The sequence below is a fragment of the Telopea speciosissima genome, chromosome 1 (assembly GCF_018873765.1).
Source record: "Telopea speciosissima isolate NSW1024214 ecotype Mountain lineage chromosome 1, Tspe_v1, whole genome shotgun sequence".
Classification (NCBI taxonomy): domain Eukaryota; kingdom Viridiplantae; phylum Streptophyta; class Magnoliopsida; order Proteales; family Proteaceae; genus Telopea; species Telopea speciosissima.
Genome location: NC_057916.1, coordinates 40663811 through 40671979, shown reverse-complemented (window position 1 = coordinate 40671979; position 8169 = coordinate 40663811). Strand labels below are relative to the sequence as shown.

At 37.2% G+C, this 8169-nt stretch overlaps 1 pseudogene; it reads left to right on the top strand.

Moving 5' to 3' along the window:
- The first annotated feature begins 4625 nt into the window (after window positions 1–4625).
- On the top strand, window positions 4626–7681 carry LOC122649518 (annotated as a pseudogene).
- The last annotated feature ends 488 nt before the right edge of the window (window positions 7682–8169 follow it).

Here is an 8169-nt window from a genome sequence, read left to right as displayed (position 1 = left end):
CCTGTCGAAACCACTGAGATATCTCAGTTTTGTAGGTTTTTGAGACGAGTTGGTCAGGTACTTGGAAAAAAATGCATGGTTTCGACTGGTATGTTGGTAATTTCGCAAGTTTCGACACTTATGCTTTTTGAAACTTAGGGAAACCTGGCTTGAGACCAGTACAGATACTTATGTATGCCGGTAATCAGGTCATAAACTAAGACAAACACTTATTTATACCTAATAACATTTAAGTAAATGTTTTTGTATTTGTATTTTATCTACTTAAGATATTATTTATGAATAATCAAATACCCTCTATTTTTTTTTTTTTTTTTTGGTAAAGGGAAATACCCTCTATTTGAATCCAATAAAATAGTTAAAAAATCAAATTTCAAAAGGAAAAAAAGTCAATCCCGCAGTTTAAGAACTAAAATTGGATTTTTGGTTAATTTGGTTTGCACGAAATGCTGTCAAAATCTCTCTGAATGAAAATAATTTTTTAGACATCAAAACAAATGAATATTTTATCGTATGTTGGTTTTTAATAATGTTTTACCATATTAAGAATTATGGAATTTTTAGATTTGAGAAAAACCCCAGCATTAGAAAGTTGAAAATTTCACCTACCGCCGAAAATCTAGTTTTTGTTCTTGAACTGGGAGGTTGACTTTTTTTTCTCTTGAAATTTGATTTTTTTGACTATTTTATTGGATTCAAATGGGGGGGGTGAAGGGAGGGGTATGGGGGATATTTGCTAATTTATGAATAATATCTTAAGTAAATGAAATACATTTACTTAAGATAGTGTTAGATATAACTAAGTGCTTGGCCGGACAACTATGACTGTCAGTGCACTATGCGTACACTAGTAAACTTGGATAAAAAACCACAAGAATTGTGTTAGACATAAATAAGTGCTTGGTCTGACAACTATAACTCTTAGTACACTGTGCGTACACTAGTAAACTTGGGTAAAAAACCACAAGTACCATTTTGAGTGTTTTTTTTTTTTTTTTGTGAAAATAGTTCAAACATTGTGTTTAGAATATCAAAAATAGGTTGTATATAAAAAATCAGATCAAAAAAGCATTTATGGGCCTTGAAACCACCAACTCGAATCAACTAGAAAAAATCACTGGTTTCGACCATATCTTGGTTTCTGACTAGTCGAAACCAGGTCAAAACCCGATCGAAACCTGAGATCTTGAAGCTTATTGTGTGGTACCCATTGAACCTTGCAGAGTCCTTGTTTTGTTTCACTATAGTTATTTTTGTTCATCTAGCAACACAAATTTATTAAACTGTTTTCAAGCAATTAGAGAGGAAGGCTATCAAAACAAAGTGTGTGGAGATGACCTTGGTCTTAAAAGTACTTGTGAAACAAAACTTGGGGTGGTGGAAGGGGATGGTGGAGTGGATTTTGTCATTTTGTGTGTGGGGTACTGTGGGGGTGTAGACCCCTTGTTTTGTTTCATTAGTTTTTTTTGTTTTACTAAAGGTTCAGTAATAAATACATTAAAATAAAAAAAAAAAACAACTATTTAATATCCAGACATACCCAAATGAATACAAAATTATTAAAAAAGATAAGACATCCCTTCCCAAACAGGAAAACACCAAACAAAAAAGGGAGGACATCCATTCACTAAGTGTTTTCAAGTGATTGGAGAGGAGCTGCACCTATATCTATCCATGAATATATGGATCACATCTCAAAATAACCTTTTATTTATGGGTGAGTGGTGGCGGAGAGTACGTATTCTCAACTTATTTTCACGTTCGTCTATTATAACCATAGATCTTTCATTGTATTTATCTGAACCGTCTATTGACTTTCTATCAAGTTGCCGGTTCCCGGCTACTACAGTGACAGCTTCACACTTGCCCTCACGGTGACTCTGTTGCTACCCTCCGCTCCGATGCCTCCGTGCCAACACCTCAACCCCCTCTGCAACTGCCTCTTCAACCACTTCTCTGTGTTGCTGACGGAAGGTAGAACCCTAAAGGTCCAACTTCATTTTTTTTTACCAAGTGGTTCACTTGATTTAGAGATATGGATGTTTTCGGTTGAAGGCATTCAGCTTTCTAAAGCTTTGGCCACCGTCATCATCTTCAGCAGTGAGAGATTTCATCTGTTTACACAATATGAATTTACCAAAGGAAATAACGAGCATCATATGTCCTCTTTGTCATCTCAGAGAGATGTGAATTACAGGTGCAGGGATTCCTTGTTCTGTTTGTTTTAAACCCAGATGGTTGACAATTAAAAAAAAAAAAAAATGATGACATCATTCGATCTTGGTTTTTTACGTTGGAGGTTCTGAGGAATTGTAGTTTATAGTCTTAAATAGGGTGATCTTTTGGCTAGTGGGTTTTTTAGCGCTTGCATCATTCAATCTCGTTTTAGAAGATTTCATCTGATCCTAAGATGTTAAAATTAATGTCTAAACCTTTTAAATTGGATTTGGATGGTTGAGAATTAAATCATTTTAATATCGAGGGTTGGATTTTACACTAACCAGTCGGATATCAATAAGGGTTGCAGCGGAGATCGCAGAGGGGTGTGGCCAGCCTCTTCTATTCAGGAGAAGACGGTATAGCAGCAGTCATCCACTCTGACGGAAAGTAGAAAAGTCGATTAAATTGAACTTTAATAGCAGGGTTGGATTTTAGAGTAACCAGCGTGGTATCTCAGTAGAGGTTGCAGTGGGGATCGCAAGGGGGTATGACCTCTTCTTTGAAGGAAAAGGCGGAATAGCAGCAGTAGTCATCGGGAGGCTCCATCTCCGGCACTAATGGAGTTTGAGGTGATGACTTTCCGGTCTGCAACTAAACGACGGTGGTGGAACCACATCTCTCGAAGTTAAGGCTATGTGGTGTTTGCATCTACAAGTTTGATCCGTTCTCATTCACTCCACTGCGGCGATCTTCCTCTTTGCCCTAAAGCACATGCAGAGGAAACCACTACTTTCCGTTAATTACCTTTACAATCGGTTTCGGGTAAACTGACCAAAAGCGTTCAACGGCTGAAATTCAATCTCGTTAAATCTATGGTCAATATGGAATAAACGTTCTGCCAACTTGTTTTTATGTACGTACCGTTACCTTTTAGCCTTTATGGATTTATTTATATTTTTTTCTCACATGTTTTTAACATTTATTTTTTTAATGGAGATTGCATGTGGTTCACAATAGCCTCACACTATTTACAACGTCATAATTCCTATGCATTCTCACAAGTACACATTCATAACGAAATGTAAACATAACCTAGTATTCTATTTACTTCAAATACATAACATTCCTAATCTAGCATACATGATACAATTATGGAATCATGTGCAACAAATAAAATATGCATGGAATGCATAAACGCATAGTCCATGCAATAAACATTCTCAAATTAAGGTTCAGTACCCAACCCACTCACCTAGTCTTCTTGACTTGGTGAAACGATTCCGAACTTAGATTCCCAAGTGGAGGCATATGCTTATTCTCTTATAGGAGAGGGACAGGTATGCTAACGGTATACTGTAAATTAGTACCCTATGTGTCTATCTCTCTCTTCTCCCCCCCTTTGACTGACACATAGGCTAGAATACTGCTAACATACCTAGTCTTTTTCCTTCTCTTATATATAATTCTTCATCTCCTTCAAAAAAAAAAAAAAACACAAAAACAAAAACAAAAATAAAAACAAAAAAACAAATCATTGTTGTTTAATAATTTATAATGGCCAAAAGTTTCGTGCTCACACTTGCATAGTTGTGTCCATCGGGGGTTTAAAATAACCAAAGCCCCCCTACTTGATGCATCATAAATCCCTCCCCACCTTATGCAGCTATGCATGAAAACCCTCCCCATTAATAATAGAGAAAAAGAATGTTACCTGGTCGTGTTACCTGCGCTCATACACACGGGAATGCGATAATGATCAATGCCCCACCTCTCCAGTTGGATGCCCCTACGCTGGTGCAAGGACCACACGATCGGACAACAAATCCTACCTCTTAATAATATGTTTAGTATTCTAAAATATTATTGATTTAAGAATACAAGGGTAACTAGTTATAAACGGTAGGATTATATGGTTTCTTTAAAATATTATTAGACTTTATCTCTTTGCTGATGGTAATGCAAAAGGTAGAGATCAAGTCAGTTTTGAATTCTTTTTTTTTTTTATCTGTTTAAAATATATTCATTTGCTGACAAAAAACAGATTGCTAGTATATTTAAAAATATTTTTTAATTTGGAAGAAGGTTTCCTACACGGACATTGTGCAGTTTCATGCCTTGGAGGGAAAATAAGAAAATTAACATGAATTCTTCCATAAGGACAACGTTTTTCTTCTTTTGAATATGCAAATCCTAACTATAATCCTTTTGGTTCTAACTCTAATGGATTAGGATTCTTTTCAATATGCAAATCCTAACTATAATCCTTTTATATATCTTTAATGTCGGTTGTGAAGAGAAGTTACTTTCATGGGGAAAATGACTGATACATATATATAAAGACCCACCATGTTCTTAGATTCTTACACAAAAACTTGTGAACATTTCAATTAGGAAATTGAGGAAATTGGTGTTCAATAATCAAAATGGTACATTCCGTTTTGTCTTCCTTGCAACCTCTCTTGACAATGAGTTTCTTCGTTAAACGCTGCTCTGCATCTTTGTCTCTACCTCATCGCACCAACAATATCTCATGGCTGCAAAACAGCAAACGCAGCAATGTTTGTCAAGTAAAGGTCGCCGACACTCGGTGCTCACGGTTGTCGTCGGCATCACAAGAGAGTGAACGCCGATCAGCTCATTATCATCCTACCATTTGGGATCACCAATTCATTGAGTCTTTGAAGAATCCTTACACGGTTAGTAGCTAGCTAGCTAGTCTCGATCCCTTGTAATATTCTCAATTTTTGTATTTACTTTTACACTTTCACTTGGTCTTAATGCCTTACCAACTCCCACTTCTTGTTTGGATTGCAAAATGAACTCTCACATGCCCGCTTAGAGGAGCTCAAGCAAGAAGTAAAGCAGCTTATACTGTCTACCAAAGATCCATTGGTTCAATTGAAACTCATTGACACAATTCAACGGTTGGGAGTGGCTTACCACTTCGAGGAAGAGATCAAAGAGTCCCTTCTTCATCATCCCGTTTATTTGGAGGGCAATGATGATCTCTACACTGCTGCCTTAAAATTTTGACTTTTTCGAGAACATGGATATCAAGTTAGTTCAGGTAATTTACATGAACTTTTATAAAGAAATAAAGTTGCGCCCTCATTACTATCAATTAGTTTTAGTGTAACGACAAACGCTTGATCTGATTCTTGGTTTTAACTCCTGTGTTGTTCTAATTTGCATATATATAGATGTGTTTAATGAATTCAAGAACAACGATGGGAGCTTCTTGGACTGTTTAAGTAATGAAGCCGAGGGTCTCTTGTGCTTATATGAAGCTTCACACCTTGGAATGACTGGAGAAGCAGTGCTAGAGGAAACCATGGAATTCAGTGTCTCATGTCTCTAGTCATCAATGAAACACTAGGGGAATAATCTGACAGAACAAGTACGACGATCATTGGAAGTTCCATTGCACTGGAGACTGGTGAAATTAGAAGCTAGGAACTTCATAAATGTTTACGAGAAGGAGCATACAAAGAAGAGTTCATCAATATTGGTTGAGCTAGCGAAGCTAGATTTCAACATTGTGCAATCAGTTCACCGAAGGGATTTACAGGAGCTATCAAGGTAATTTTTCTAATTAATTAAAGCATAACAACTTTAATACAAGGGTTTGCTTTGGCTCCGTTTGTCTAAGTGGAAAATAGTCTGAAAAAAAACAAATTTTACCTTAAAATCAAAATTTATTCTTAACCATACCAGAATTGTCAACCTCCTTTGTATAATTGGGCGTGGGCCTGGTACTCTATTTCGGTGGTATTCCTGCTGGACATTCAAGACTCCCATCAATGTCACCTACTGGCCTTGCAGGGTGACCCCCTTTCTCATGTGCCTAAGTTCTTATCGTTTTAGTGTTATAAAATTAATGTCTTTTATCGTAGTTGGTCCACATCAAATTGTTACAATTCAATGTAAACAACAATACTAAGTATTGCATATTTTCTCTGGTTGGTGGTGGAGAGACTTGGCTTTCGAAGAAGAGCTTTGCTTTGCAAGAGACCGATTAGTGGAGAATTTCATGTGGGCAGTTGGGATTATCTATGAGCCCGGATTCTCCAAATGTAGGATTGGGCTCACCAAATTAATCTCAATATTAATGGTAATTGATGACATTTATGATGTATATGGATCACTAGATGAACTTGAACTCTTCACAAATGCAATTGATAGGTAAGTTCCAAAGAGACTCCAAGGTACATCTTTTAATTGCTTATCTTATCTTGGCTTCCAAAAAAAATATTTGAGATATTTTTAATTTGTCAGGTGGGATATCAAAGCTGTAGAGGAGCTTCCCAACTACATGAAGTCATGCTACTTAGCCCTGCTCAACTTTGGTAATGGAATTGTTTATGATGCACAATGGATCATGCGTTGAATATCTTACCCTATGTGAAGAAAGAGGTACTATTTTTCACCCTAAAAGAAAGACTGCCAGGCTGCTTGCAGCCTATCCCCAGACACAACCCCCAACCCGGCCCCTTAAATGTTTGCCCTATCCTCTTACAAAGTGAAAAATCCACTTGGCCAATGCTCCTGCACATGCTCCCATTGGCCCCTATGTGAGGGATTGAGATATTAGTATCGAAATGGATACCAAGCCAAGACTGATTTGATACCGGTACACAATCCAGAATTGGCCACGTATCGGTATCAGCCACGACCGATACTAATACCTTATTTCATGCATGCCCACATTGGTGTAGAACCTTTTTTTTTTTATATTTCAATGAAAAAACATATTTTGCAAGAAACATTTATTTGTCCATCTTTTTACATAAAAACAAACAGAGCTTTCATGAATTTGCATTTATATGTTTTTTCCTATTTTGTAGTGGGCAAGACTTTGCAGAGCATACATGATGGAAGCAAGATGGTTTTACAAGGGGTACACACCAAGGTTGGAAGAATACTTGGGTAATGCATGGATATCAGTGGGTGGTCTTGCAGCCATGGCCCATGCTTATTTTCTGCAGTTGCAAGGACACACCCTATCGGCTGATGAGTCTCTTGATTGCCTAAAGGCCCTGAACTGTGGCTCCGGTGACCTATTTTATTGGGCATCTATCAATACTCGACTCACTGATGACCTCGGAACTTCCTAGGTATGTAGCTATAATTAATATTAGCTCTTAATCCCTCTACTAAAATTATGTATAGGAATTAATGGACCTTATAATTTCCATCATTTACTAGAGTTGGTTTATATTTTTGGCAATTGAAGGCTGAGATGGAAAGGGGAGATGTGCCCAAGTCCATACAATGCTACATGAAGGAAAAGGATGTTCCAGAGGGAGAAGCAAGAGAATACATAGAGGGCTTAGTGAGGGATTCATGGAAGAAGCTTAACGAGTGTGCTCAAAGCTGTGGGCTACCCAGATGGGTTGTGGACATGGCCTTGAACATGGCACAGACTTCCCAGTGCATCTTTCAGCATGGCGATGGCATCGGCACTCCCGGCAGAGTGACTAAAGATCGAGTGGTCTCATTATTCATCAAACCCCTTTCATGAACAATTTCAATGACTTTAGGATCCAAGAAATCTTCCAATCATCCGATCAACAATGTGGTAGTTACAAGGACCTACATATTTAGTTTGGGCCTCATACAATTAATTTTATGTAATTATTAATTAATGTAAAGAAACTCAAATTTCATTTTTTCAATAAAAAAAGAGCTTAAAGGTTAATTTTTTTTTTTGCTAAAAGGTCATGTATATTAATGAATGAAAGAAAGTTGCAACCAGAAACTTGAGAAGTCCAGAAACATCAAACAAAAGCTATAAATTCAAACCGCACCTATGGCATTGACATCATCAGGGGGTCAAACAACAGACAAATAGAACATGCTAAGAGAAAAGAAGAAAAGTACTAGCTCCACCGGAATCTTGGTCTTCCCTGAGCATCAAACCTAAGATCCTCTTCAATTGAGCAGGCCAAGTACCAATAGGAGATGATAATTTAAAATTTGCAGCTGACTTAGTAAGGTAATCTGCCACTG